This window comes from Lithobates pipiens, unplaced genomic scaffold (genome assembly GCF_037356315.1).
Source record: "Lithobates pipiens isolate NorthernLeopardFrog02 unplaced genomic scaffold, aLitPip1_a1.2 Scaffold_1, whole genome shotgun sequence".
In the NCBI taxonomy this organism is placed as follows: Eukaryota; Metazoa; Chordata; class Amphibia; order Anura; family Ranidae; genus Lithobates; species Lithobates pipiens.
The window spans coordinates 124,982,115-124,996,340 of NW_027507685.1; the positions used below are offsets into that span (position 1 = coordinate 124,982,115).

General features: G+C 48.0%; 1 protein-coding gene across 1 annotated transcript in view; it reads left to right on the forward strand.

Moving 5' to 3' along the window:
- Positions 1-3,096: 3,096 nt before the first annotated feature.
- Positions 3,097-14,226, forward strand: part of RNF224 (ring finger protein 224) — a 37,854-nt gene continuing 26,724 nt past the window's right edge. Inside the window, exon 1 of the mRNA XM_077476107.1 lies at positions 3,097-5,712. The gene's annotated coding sequence lies outside the window, so the exon portion shown is untranslated. The remainder of the gene's footprint in view (positions 5,713-14,226) is intronic.

Sequence of the window (14,226 nt, forward strand, 5' to 3'; positions counted from 1 at the left end):
GACTACCTTGGTGGATGCACGTAAAAGGCCAGCTGATAAGTCAGTATTTGGAAGCGTGCGGAATAATGCCTGTATTAGATAAGGTTGGTTGCGGTTTTGAATCCTGCATCTATTTGTGAATTTTATCTTTCTAACGGACGATATATACAGGAGTAACTGGCAGGAATAGCACGAATTCCACAATTGTTCTGAAAACCCTTGGCTGGCTTGCACGAGGTTTACTACAGTGGAAATTTAAACGAGGCTATCAGGAGGGACAGCATTTGCAAACATAGAGGAACATCGTCAGAGCAGATTAGTTTGGTGGATGTTTTGTACGTGCCATCTGTCTATATACGAATCATATGAAATGAACTGATTATTAATATAGAAGTAAACGGGCAGAGAACAGAACGAAAGAATCAAACACCCAGTAAACGCCACCGCGGCCAACAAGTCGATCATTACAGTGAAGATTCACGAGAGACTAATAGGCCAGAAGTCTGGGTTCTGCTTTATAAACTAGCTGCGAAAAGATAATTAAGCTACCCTCCTGAGAATTTAAATAAGGAAAAAATAGCCTCCCTGGATATTAGAAAAATCAAGATAATCAGAAAATCTACGGTGGCTATACAGTCAATCCGCAGTCGGTCACTTGACAAAGTGAACAGGGAGTTCCTGGTAGAACCCCCCCGCTGAGCAGAGGGGTCACGAGGAGACCAACAAGCTGGGGAGACGACCACGTAAAACAAAAACAAAAGGCAACATGAGTAGAGCCTCAAAACAAACCGTTAAGGGAGGAGGCCCCAAGACCCCAAAAAACATAACCACCGAAAGTACTATAAAACAATACATTACTCAAGGAGCCAGTCCGAGAGGTGGAGGGAAGGAAAAATTGCCCTCTAACCATGGGAAAAATAGGGGGACAGAAAAAAAAACAGGGACAACCTTAGATCAATTTAGAGACTAATTGACAACAGAGAGTGAACTGGAATTAAGTAAAAGTGAAGACCAAAGATTGGATGATGAAGGGATAACAAAAGGGACGATGAGGGAGATGCTTCTAAAACTGGAGAATGCTATAAAATCGGATATAAGTATGCTAAGAAGCGACTTAGGATATTTACTAACAAGAGTCGAGGTAGTGGAAGGAAGAATTAATACACAAGCGCAGGAGATAAACAAAGTGCAGGAACAAGTTAAGATAGCATACTGGAACCAGAGGAGAATTCTCTATCGACTGGAAGATCAAGAAAATAGAAATAGAAGACAAAATCTGAGAATTCGATCTGTCCCAGAAAATAAACGAGAGGAATTGAGGGATAGTATGAAAGAGATATTCAATCCTATACTAGACAGAGGAGAGGAGGCATTTCCCAGGATAGAGAGGGTGCATCGGGAAAAAGTCTGAGGAAACAGGAAGACCACTAGATATCATCGTAAGATTCGAACATTACGAAGACAAAGCGGAGATCTGGAGAAAACTAAGGGGAAAAGCCCCACTTAAATATGCAGAAATAGAGATAAAAATTTTCCCAGACCTAGCACCTGAGAGTCTGACCAGAAAGCGCCTCCTAAAACCTCTGTTGGAACAGATGAGAGCACAGAATATCAGTTATAGATGGGGTTTCCCGGCATGTCTGTTAGCATTTAAAGACGGAAGAACAGCTAAACTGAGTTTTCCTGAAGAGTTGGGAGAATTTTGTGAGAAATTTGAAATTCAAATCCCAACTCTGTCAGGCTGGACAGACGGGCATGAGGAAATATTCTGAGAATATGGATGTCAAGGTATAGGAGGAGGAGACAAAGGTCCCTGGGAGATGGGGGGAGGGGTAGGGATGGGAGGAAATAATTTAAATAGAGGGCCGGACGGACGGGAGGTGGGCCCATTGGCAGGGTGTGGAGGAAAAATATAGAACCCCACCTCAGAGCACTAAAGACTTGGAAATGACCAGAGATTTCAGGTCAATTAACAAGTCGAGGGCCGTATGGAGGCCAAAAGGAGGGGGGAGGGAGGGGATGGGGGGGATGTGGCGGGGGGGGGCGGGAGGAAGGGATCGAGGGTGAGTAGGGGACATGTCAGTGGTGAAATCCTTGGGGAAAAGAAAAGAAAACAAGGCCAAAATAGAGAATATGGAGAATAAAATAATGGATTTAAATTTTCTGTCCTATAATGTCAAGGGACTCAATACAGCAAAAAAGAGGTACAAAATCTTGGCAGAACTAAAACAGTATAAGGCTGACGTGATTTTTTTACAAGAGACGCATATCTCACATACGTCAAAGATTAGGCTTTATTCTAAAGATCGTCCGAGTTGGTATTATGGGGATACGATTACAAATAGGGCGAGAGGAGTGGCAAAAGGATTTGGGAAAAATACTCGCTTCACCCTAGAGGGAAGAGAAACAGATCCAGAAGGAAGATACTTATTTCTAAAAGGAAAACTAGGAAATACAAGGTATACACTGGTTAACATCTATTCCCCGAACAAAAATCCTATAAAATTTTTAAAGGGAATATTGGCTAAAATATTCACCGTAGGCTGACTATCAGGAACCTTTTTTTTTTTTTTTTTAAATAAATCTTTTTATTTAATTTCTTAGACAAACAAACAAAACAAAACAAGACAAAACATCATACACAATAAAACTGAAATATATTGGTAGAATATCAAGATCCCATCACATTGCATAGCAACTAACAATCCAAAATTAAGATTAACAATAGTCCCTTCTATCACTAATAGCCCCAGGCATCCCCTATAAGGAAACCCAGATTATGATTCATTACCCCCATCTACATTAGATGCCGTGTACGATTTGTCCAACCACTTTTCCCAGACTTTATCTGATTTATTTATATAAATCTGGAAAAGCTAAGCCTCCCTGTTCACAAGGGCGTATCAGGGTTATTCATTTATACCCTTGTGTTGTGTTTTTTTTTACATTTTTTTTCACCAGGTGAACGGGTAGGGGTACATTGTACCCCATACTCATTCACATAGGGTGGGGGGGCCGGTATCTGGGGGCTCCTGGATTCCGATAAGCCCCCCTCTCGCAGATCCTGACAACCCTGGCCCTTGGTGACAAGGTGCTTTGGGGTACGGCTCAGGAGGGGGGGGGGGCGCTCGCTCGTCCCCACCCCCTTTCCTGACCTGCCGGGCTGTGTGCTCGGATAAAGGTCTTATATGGACCTTGGGGGGACCCCCACACCGTTTTTTCAGCATAGGGCTTCCCCTTTAAGTCCATACCAGGTGATGGGGCCAGCGACGTGTCAATCTCGCCGCCGCAGGCTGCGACATTGATTTCCTTCGCTAGTCCTGGCTACCTGGAGCCACATTCAAAATGAACGGACTTTCCTCCGTGTGTGGGCAAGTCCATTCATTTCAAAAGTACGGCGGACCTAGTCCGCCGGAAAAGTCCGGTCGTGTGTGGGCAGGTTCGCTCGTTCGGAAAGTCCGGCGGACTTTCCGGGGGTTTGTCCGCCAGACCAAGTCCGCTGGATAGTCTGATCGTGTGTACGCGGCATTATTGTTTTTAAAACCTAACTAATGCGAAACCAGCTCTCTGCCACATTCTAAACCTAATCTATCTAACCCTGTAAAGAAAAATCGCTGTACTTTCCCATTCTGTAGGCAACCTGGTCCAGTCCCAGCATCAGCTGTCAGCAGCAGCTTCAGTGTGTGGAGGTGGGTACAGGAGAGGCAGCCGACAATGGAAGCCCCATAGTACATCTATGGGTGACGTCATTTCCCTGCCATTTCACAGCTGTTGTCGTTCCTCTCCTGCACAAAGGTTCCACTGCTGGATACCAGACTGGATTGGCTGCAGAATCAGTAAGTATGTGATTTTTGCTTTATAGGGTTAGATAGATTAGGTTTAGAAAGTGACAGAGAGCAAGTTTCCAGTTAGTTTTGACCTGGAGTTACACTTTAATCACTGTAATAGCGCCCCTGGTTCCCAGTGTCAAAAGTATTAGTTTGTGTCAGATTGCCTGCCCCAATATCGCAGTCCTGCTATAAGTCGCTAATCACCTCCATACTAGTATAAAAAATAAATACAAATTCCAGTATATATCCCAAAGTTTGTATTTGTGTTTATGACGCTATAACATGAGTCTTCAAACTATGGCCAGTTGTTCAGGAACTACAACTCCCATCATGCCTAGACATGTCTGTGAATGTCAGAGTTTTACAATGCCTCATGGGATATATAGTTTCGCAACAGCTGGAGGGCCGTAGTTTGAGGATCCCTGCGCTATAGCTTTTGCGCAAACCAATCAATATACGCTTATTTGGATTCTTATTTTTTTTTACCAAAAATATGTAGCAGAATACATATTGGCCTAAATTTATGAAGACTTTTTTTATTGGATATGTGTTAAAGCTGAAAGTTAAAAATATTTTTTTGTTCATAGCGCAAAAAATAAAACACCCAGTGGTGGTAAAATACCAGCAAAAGAAAGCTCTATTTGTGGGGGGAAAAAGAACATTAATGTAAGTTATGTACAGCGTTCAATGACCGCGCAATTGTCAGTTAAAGTAACGCAATGGCAAAAAGCTAAAAATCACGAAGGAGGGTACCGTATTTATCCTCATATAAGGCGCGTCGGCGTATAACACGCACCCCAAGTTTAGGAGGGAATTTAAAAGAAAAAAACTTTTAGGAGGGAAGTTTAAGGAAAAAAACTTACATTGAAATGCCCATCAATGCAACCTTGTCAGTGTCATTTGCAGCCGTCCATTTAGCCTTGTCATTGTCATTTGCAGCCATCCATTTAGCCTTGTCAGTGTCATTTGCAGCAATATACCATTTAGCCTTGTCAGTGTCATTTGCAGCCATCCATTTAGCCTTGTAAGTCGTTTGCAGCGTTGTCTGTGTGTTTGCCATTTAAAAATCGCGCTGCTGAGATACAGAGTGGATGTCCTGTGTATCTCGGCGGCGCTCGGTAGTTCTCGGTGGCTTCTGGGTATTTTCGGCCGCACTTGGCCATTCTCGGCTATCTTTGGCTGTTCTCGGCTATTTTTGGCTGCACTCGGCCGTTCTCGGAGGCTTTCGGGGTTTCTGAAAGCCGTCGAGAACGGCCGCAGATAGCCGAGAACGGCCGATTGCGGCCGAAAATACCCGGAATACTGAGAACGGCAAAAAGGCTTCGAAACAGCGGGGGATCGGCGTATAACACGCACTCCCGATTTCCCCCTGATTTTAGGGGGAAAGAAGTGCGTGTTATACGCCGATAAATACGGTATATCTTCTGGAGGTCAAGTGGTTAACCTGCTTAAAATAATCAATTAGAAATTGAAAGAATATCTATGGTCAAAATATAAGATCATATATTAATTTCTACATTATTTTTCAATTATTTCTAGTCTACTACTATTACTCTGAACAATATTGAAGTTTGTGAACTTACTTTGTGAAGATCCCCACACATTTACTTCTTTGGATTCTGTGAAATGTAGTCATTATGCTCTATGAGTAGCACTGATGTGTCACACATTTTACAGAGCCTTCCTTCTGAACTACAGAGGTGCTGAGAGGAGGAGCTTCAGGAGGTGGAGTCAGTATAGGAAGAACTGCTTGCAGGAAGCAAGGTACCATGGGATATGTAGTCCTTAGAAATGGAAAGTAAACAGCAGGGAGAAGCTGCAAAGCATGCAGGGAATCCAGGAAGTTGTGGAAGAGACAGCCAGCAGACAAGCAGAACTGACAACATGAAAGGAGATTTTTCAAGTAAGCTTATATTGGTTTGTTGAAAATAACTCTTTGTTTTGTTATTACAATGCTGATGTTATAAAACTAAAGTGTATGCTGTGTCCAGAGAATTGCATAGGTTTCATTTAAAGTGGTTGTAAACTCATCCAACCCCCCCCCCCCCCCCCAAAAAAAAACAACCTGCAAGACAAAGGCATGATGAGCTAGTACATAGTTGCCAACATTGTAAAAAGAATAATTCGGGACACTTTTATGGCAGTAGGCGGAGTAGTGGTATAATTAGGGGCGGGGCATGCAGTTATAGGTGTGGCATAGGAAAAGTAAAAAATACGGGCGTGGTTTACGTTAAATAGTGGGTGTGGCTTACATGGGGCATGGCTCAAAGGGGTGTGGTTAGAGTCTGAGATGAATGCGGGATGGAGAGGGAAAGGGGGGGGGAGAGGGAAAGGAGGGGGGAGAGGGAAAGGAGGGACAGCAGACCCCCGATCCTACACCACAATAGCAATATGTGTTTTCTAGAGTTCGACAATCAGCAGATAAAGATACTCCAAATACCTGGTGTTAGCGCTTCAATCATCCCGTGCCATGATTGTTATGGTGTCAGGATGATTGAAGCGCATTATTTCTATTATTAAATTGTAATATGAAATGAAATCATTCAACTCACCATAATGCATAATCAGACCGCCCCCCCCCCACATCCACAGACCGCCCCACCCCCACATCCACAGACCGGCCCCCACATACTGCACAGACCGGCCCCCACATACTGCACAGACTGGCCCCACATCTCCAGACTGGCCCCCACATACTGCACAGACTGGCCCCCACATACTGCACAGACTGGCCCCCGACATCCACAGACTGGCCCCTGACATGCCACTGGCCCCCGACATCCACAGACTGGCCCCCACATCCACAGACTGGCCCCCGACATACCACTGGCCCCCGACATACCACTGGCCCCCGACATACCACTGGCCCCCGACATCCACAGACTGGCCCCCGACATCCACAGACTGGCCCCCGACATACCACTGGCCCCCGACATCCTCAGACTGGCCCCCACATCTCCAGACTGGCCCCCACCTCCACAGACTGGCCCCCACATACTGCGCAGACTGGCCCCCACATACTGCGCAGACTGGCCCCCACATACTGCGCAGACTGGCCCCCACATCTCCAGACTGGCCCCCACATCTCCAGACTGGCCCCCACATCTCCAGACTGGCCCCCACATCCACAGACTGGCCCCCACATCCACAGACTGGCCCCCGACATTATCATACCACTGGCCCCTAACATCCGACTGGCCCCCGCCCCGACATTCACAGTGACAGACTGGCCCCCGACATTATCATACCACTGGCCCCCGACATCCACAATGACAGACTGGCCCCCGACATTATCAAACCACTGGCCCCCGACATCCGACTGGCCCCCGCCTCTACATCCACAGTGACAGACTGGCCCCCGACATTATCATACCACTGTCTCCCGACATCAACAGTGACAGACTGGCCCCTGACATTATCATACCACTGTCTCCCGACATCCGACATCAACAGTGACAGACTGGCCCCTGACATTATCATACCACTGTCCCCCGACATCCGACATCCACAGTGACAGACTGGCCCCCGACATTATCATACCACTGGCCCCCATGCCGACATCCACACAGTGACAGACTGGCCCCCGACATTATCATACCACTGGCCCCCGCCCCAAAATCCACAGTGACAGACTGGCCCCCGACATGCCGCCGTTGCCACGCGGAGACTTTAAACTGTGGCGCCACCACATGTTACACACACACACTGGCAGCGGGGGTGGGCGGCGCCACAGGTTCTCTATAGAAGAACAACCTCTGGTCTTCTTAAAAATGGCGGCCAGCAGACACATTGTCTCCGCCGGCCGCAGACCTCTATTCAATTTCCCGGGACAAACCTAATTTCCCGGGACATTTCCCGGGACAAAATTAATTCGGGACAAATGTCCTAATCCCGGAAATGTCCCGGGAAATTCGGGACAGTTGGCAACTATGCAAGTATGCATCACATACTAACTCATTACGAAATGCTTACCTTAGATTAAAGCTGGTTCAGCGGTCCCCGTACACCGCTGTGGCTGGAGACAAGTCTCCGGAATGTTACTTCTGGGTTTGCGGGCTCTGGCGCTGTGATTGGCCGCAATTGAGCCATAATGACGTCACTCCTGCGTGGCACATCAGCTGAAGCAACAGCGCGAATGAGCTGTTTCTTCAGTGAGCATGTGCCGATGGTTGGCACATGCTGATACAGTGGATATCTCCTAAAACAGGGATCTTCAAACTACGGCCCTCCAGCTGTTGCGAAACTACACATCCCATGAGGCATTGTAAAACTCTTACCATTCACAGACATCACTAGGCATGATGGGAATTGTAGTTCTTGAGCAACTTGAGGGCCATAGTTTGAAGACCCCTGTCCTAAACAATGCAAGTATAGTAGATATCCATGGTACCTACAGGTAAGCCTTATTATAGGCTTACCTGTAGTGAAAAGTGGTTTGTAAGGGTTTCCAACCACATTTAGGGCACTTTCACACCGGAGCAGGGGGGGGGGGGGGAGTCGTCGTTTTAGCAGCGCTTTTCGCCCGCTAGCGCTTTTAACCCCCACTAGTGGCCGATGAAGGGGTTAATAGCACAAAGCGCCGCTGCCGAAGCACTTTGCAGGTGCTGTGGTGGCACTGCCTATTGATTTCAAAGGGCAGGGGCGCTTTAGGAGCAGTGTATACACCGCTTAGGGGCAGTGCATACATCGCTCCTAAACTGCCCCAAAGATGCTGCTTGCAGGAATTTTTTTAACGTCCTCCAAGTGCACCGCTCCGGTGTAAAAGCATTCGGTCTTTCACACTGGAGTAACATAAGAGGCACTTTACAAATGCTATTTTTAGCGCTATGTTATTTAAATGCCTGTAAACCACCTCAGTGTGAAAGTAGCCTAAAGCCGCGTACACAGGGGCGGACTGTATAGCCTACTTAGTCCGTCATACAATCCGACGGACAGTCCGTCATACTTTCGAATGAACGGACTTGACCACACACACCACTTTTTGAGCGGACTAATACGGCGTACTAAGTCCGCCATACTATCCGCCCTACTTTTGAAATGAACGGACTCGCCCACACACGCGGAGGAAAGTCCGCTAATTTCGAGCGCGTCTCCAGGTAGGCGGGGCCCGCGAAGGAGACGTCGCTGACCCCGCCGCCTGGTATGGACTTAAAGGGGAACCCCAACGCCGAAAAATCGGCGTGGGGGTCCCCCCCAAGTCCACAACAGACCCTTGTCCGAGCACGCTACCCGGCAGCCCAGGAAAGGCTACCCGAGCGCCCCCCCTCCTGAGCCGTACCAGGCCGCGTGCCCTCAACATGAGGGGGTGCCGACGATCTCTCCGGCCGGAATGCCAGGGACGCACTGCGCGGCCACTTATATAGGGACAAGGGGCGGTGTCACATGGCTTTATGTCACATGGGTTGGTGTCACATGGTGACCCCGCCCCCTTACGATGTCATAGTCCCCATGTGACATCAACCCATGTGACCAACCCATGTGACATAAAGCCATGTGACACCGCCCCTTGTCCCTATATAAGTGGCCGCGCAGTGCGTCCCTGGCATTCCGGCCAGAGAGATCGTCGAGGCAACATCTCCTGGAGAAGAAGAAGAAGAAGAACGGAAGGCGGCGGCGGCGGCGGCGGCGGCGACAGAAGACCGGGCCACCGCCTGTAAAAGAGCTATAAGAAGGCGCGGTGGCCCGGCAGAAGAACCGAAGAGGGGGACAAGACCCCCGAAGTCGGGAGAAGAGGCCGGCGGCGAGGAAGAAAGCCGGACTCCTCCGCTAGCAAAAGAGCTACAAGAAGATGGCGGAGGAGTCCGGCGAGAAGACCCCCGAAGACGGAAGACCCCCGGAGCTGTGCAATAAAGTATTTTATCTCGTGTGTTGTGTTTTTTTTTGTACTTTTATTTTACAGGTGAATGGGTAGGGGTACATTGTACCTCATACTCATTCACATAGGGTGGGGGGCCGGTATCCGGGGGGCCCCCTTATTAAAGGGGCTCCCGGATTCCGATAAGCCCCCGCCCGCAGACCCCGACAACCAACGGCCAGGGTTGTCGGGAAGAGGCCCTTGTCCTCAACAACATGGGGACAAGGTGCTTTGGGATGGGGGGACCGCGCGGCCCCCCCTTCCCCAAGGCACCCCCCCATGTTGAGGGCACGCGGCCTGGTACGGCTCAGGAGGGGGGGGGCGCTCGCTCACCCCCCTTTCCTGGCCGGCCGGGTAGCGTGCTCGGACAAGGGTCTGTTGTGGACTTGGGAGGGACCCCCACGCCGATTTTTTTTCAGCGTTGGGGTTCCCCTTTAAGTCCATACCAGGCGGCGGGGCCAGCGACATCTCCTTCGCGGGCCCCGCCTACCTGGATACCCGCTTGAAATGAGCGGACTTTTCTCCGGGCGGGAAAAGTCCGCTCATTTCAAAAGTACGGCGGACTGGCATACACACGGGCGGATTGTACGCCGAAATGCGAGTACGACGGACAGTATTTCGAAAAATCCAAAATACTTAGTACGCCGGACTGCATGCTGAAAAAGTCCGCTGAAGCCCACACACGAGCGGACTGTCCGCTGAAATGTGTTTCGGCGGACTAAGTAGGCCATACAGTCCGCCCGTGTGTACGCGGCATTAGAAGTATATTTTTAAATAAATATATATATATATATATATATATATATATATATATATATATATATAAAAATATAAATATATCATATTTTGTGATATAATGTGCAAATGTCAATCTACTGACTGACTTTTGTACAACCAACCTGTCGGGTTTTCCCCACTTAATCCACGCGGTAGGCTATGGCCTGCAGTGCTAATCAGTGCATTTCCTGCTGCCAGAAAACAGTAGCTCAGCGGGGAGGATCCCCCCATCCACATTGAATGCATGAATCAAGTCTTTTTTCTTTGGTCAACCCAATGGTTGAACAAAAAAAATGCATCATTTATGGGCTAGCTAATGCAAAACAATTTTAGCCTTGCCGTTCCTCTCGGGCCCTTTCACACTCTGTAGCAAAATTGCGCTAAAAACACATATGCTTTTTTACCATGTTTTTGCTGTGTTACATATGCATTTCCTGTGCATTTGTAGCAGCGGCTCAAATGCTTGGTTTTACCTCCCCCTAGATGAACATGTATACATACCCTAACAATCATGCTTTTTGGACTGGCATTAAGGAAAATCTCTGAATACGTTCTGCTTTAATAAGGGAGATTCCAAGGAACCTGATCACCTAATCCTTTCAACCTTTCAGGTAAGTCCCCAGATGTCCAGTTGTGTGACGCTCACTGGTCTTGGGGAGAGTATTTGCGAGATTAGCGATTTAAAGGATTGATTAACCTGAAACTCAAATCTCAGTTTTAAAGAGAACCTTACACCTCCTGTCATGGAGACTTATCAGCAGCAAAACTTATAATGGCTGTTTGGAGCAGGGAAGGACTAGACAAGGGGACGTTTGCCCCCTTAGCTAGTACTGATAACATATGGTAGAGGGTGAGGAAGATCCTACCCCATTCATATATTCATCAGAAAGTAACATGAAGTCAGTAACAGCTGCTGGGCATTCTATAGAGACCGCCACCCCACCCAGACCTTACATTGAACCTGTAAGATATAGTCAGCAAAAGATGTTGCTGTGACATGTTGAGGTGTCACAATAAAACATGTCCTTTAGAAACACCAGCCTCTTGCCATGGCCAAAAATCATGGTGGCACTAGGGATGACTGGGCAAAATAATGTACCTGTACGTTACTTTGAATTTCCAGCCGTGCGCGCACGCGAGCTCCGTGACCGTGCCTGCGGGACCCGCAGACTCGATTGCCGGTGGGATACCCGCGGAACTGAAGAGCGGGGAGATGCCGATGTGAAATGCCTAATAACAGGACACTGATCGTCTGTTCCCTGTCATCGGTAGCAGCGATCAGTGTCGTGTCACTGCTAGCCCATCCCCCAGACAGTTAGAATCACTGCCTGCCCAGGACACACTTAACCCCTCCCTGCCCCCTAGTCACTACTCACGTTGGTCTTTGCAGGAACCCCAAACTAACATATGTTTAATAATGCACTGCAGTACCTTTTATATAATAATAGACCTTCAGCCGACATACTGGCTCAGAGACAACCCACTGACCTCAGTGCACCCGTTAACCAAATTCTAGCTAAACCACCATTAACTGGAATACCACCAGCGGGATCCGAGGCTTCTTCATTCACGCACAAAGAACAACACCCGCCACAGCACCCAAGGGGAAAACCTTACCCTTAAGTGCCCCTCCATACCCTCAAAGCTCTCTGGATACCATCCTGCAGCCCCAGGGCCCACATATCAATACCCACCCCATTGAGGTGTATTCCGTCCCCCCGAAGATATCGCCAAGTATCCACTTCCAGCTCTAAATGCCAGATGACCAGACCCCCATTCCTAACTACAAATCTGCTTACATCCCTGTTGACCTTTTTGCGGGCCTTATTGAGCCGCTCTACCAGTCTAGCCAATCGCCAAGTCGTCTGTGTAATGATGTTGGGCCACACAATAAGCCGCAGGAAATCAAATTTGATATCCCGCGTGCTATCCAACATGGACCGTAATCCCATATCATTACCGCCGACGAGTAACACCAAAACGCCCGGCGGCCTGTCTAGTCATGCAAAGCAATGCACTTCCATCTCCACAGCATGCCCGGTACACCCAACCAACGGACGCAGGCTTCCTGCCTAGAAATGCCTAATTGTCTCCCATTGGGCCTAACGTCTGCTTTTTTGCCCCCCCAAAACACATATGAGTGGCCCAATATCCAGACCAGGCCCTGCATGCCACCTGAAAGAGAAGAAAAAAAAAAAACCACAACACAAATAACAACCAACAGGCAAGCAGACACATGCATATCCACCCAAAACATTCATATTACGCTTTCCCTCCCATTTAATCAAACAATAGGTGAGGACGAATGTATAACTGGAACCTATGCGATTCCCATCTACCAATGCGCTTGACCGCCTTTTCATCCAACCCACATCTAGTGTCCTCCATAGCCACCTCAGTTCAGATAGTGTGCTAAAGAAAATTCCTTGTCCCCCAAACCCAATGCCCTTAAACATTTCCGGAAAACACAAATGAATTGAAATCTGGACCCGTTGGCATGTAACAAAAAGAACCCAGCCAAATCCGGGCGCACTGCGAGAAATGCCCTCATGGCCTCCACCGGACATAAGGGCGAACCCGGCACCAAAAATACCTGAACCTTCCTCCCCCTGACAACCTGATCTGTTTTGGACTTGCGCAAAACCAGGGATACCCTATCCTCCCCACAGGTGACCTCCCGAGCCAACATACCCCCATGTACCCTCTTGGAAGGGCTGACTAGTACGCTGATCCGAAAAGGAAACCAAAAAAAGGCAGTTTTAAACAAAGAAACCTCATAGGCAGATGAACACAGAAAAACCAACTGGGCTAAAACCTTCTGTAGAATCTCAAATGAAACAGGACGCCTAGAGTCCCTGTGCTTCTGAGAGCGCTCTCTTCAGGGCTTGATGTACCCAAAAATCTTTGGTGAAGTCCCGGCAACTCTGCAATTTATGCCAACCATGCCAATTTTCTCTCCAACACCGACACCCTCTCCTCAAGGTTCCGCGAGACAAAGTACAGAACCAACAACCTCACTTCTTGGCCCTCCTGCTCTACCTCGGCCTGTTGCAATAAAGGCAACCATTCGTGCCATAACTTACTGTATGCAGCCTTTGTCGCATCACTTATATACCGTCTGATCCATCCGGAGATGACCCCAGGGCAATCCTCGCCAGCTAGTCTGACCAAGGAACCCTGCGTTGCTCCGCTGCTGGCGCCAACTCCCAGAACCTGTCCCACTGAAAGAGACACAAAGCGTCTCAAAAAGTGCCTGGCACCCATCATTTCAGCTTATATTACACCCACCATGCCTGGTAACCCACTCTACAAGGAAGGATATCAGCTCTCCCTAAACCTTAAGGTCACCATTAGGCCTCTTGGGCCCCGGGACCTTGCTAGATGTAGAAAAACCACTCCAGATCATCAGTATGGATAAACATCTCTACTGGTAAATGAGGCAGTTAAAATACCCTCCATCTTGTTCAACCGCAGCCTATAACAATCAATCCCCCTTAATCACAATAGTTATCGTTCCTGTGTTGAGGGAATTCTCAAGATACTGGGATCCATCTCTTTCATTGGTGTCACCTGATGCAAGCTGTTTTCTCTCTCTTATGCACATTGGTCAGCGTTTAAAACAGAGATGTATTTATTGCTTTCTTTCTGAAGAATCGGGTGGCTGCCCTGCGAAACATATAGAAGAAGCTATAAGCAATAAATACTCCTTACATTGGGTATAGAAAAGCCTTTGCAGCCTAAAATGAAGACTGACACAGTTTGTGTTTTATCCAGCTGGATTTATTC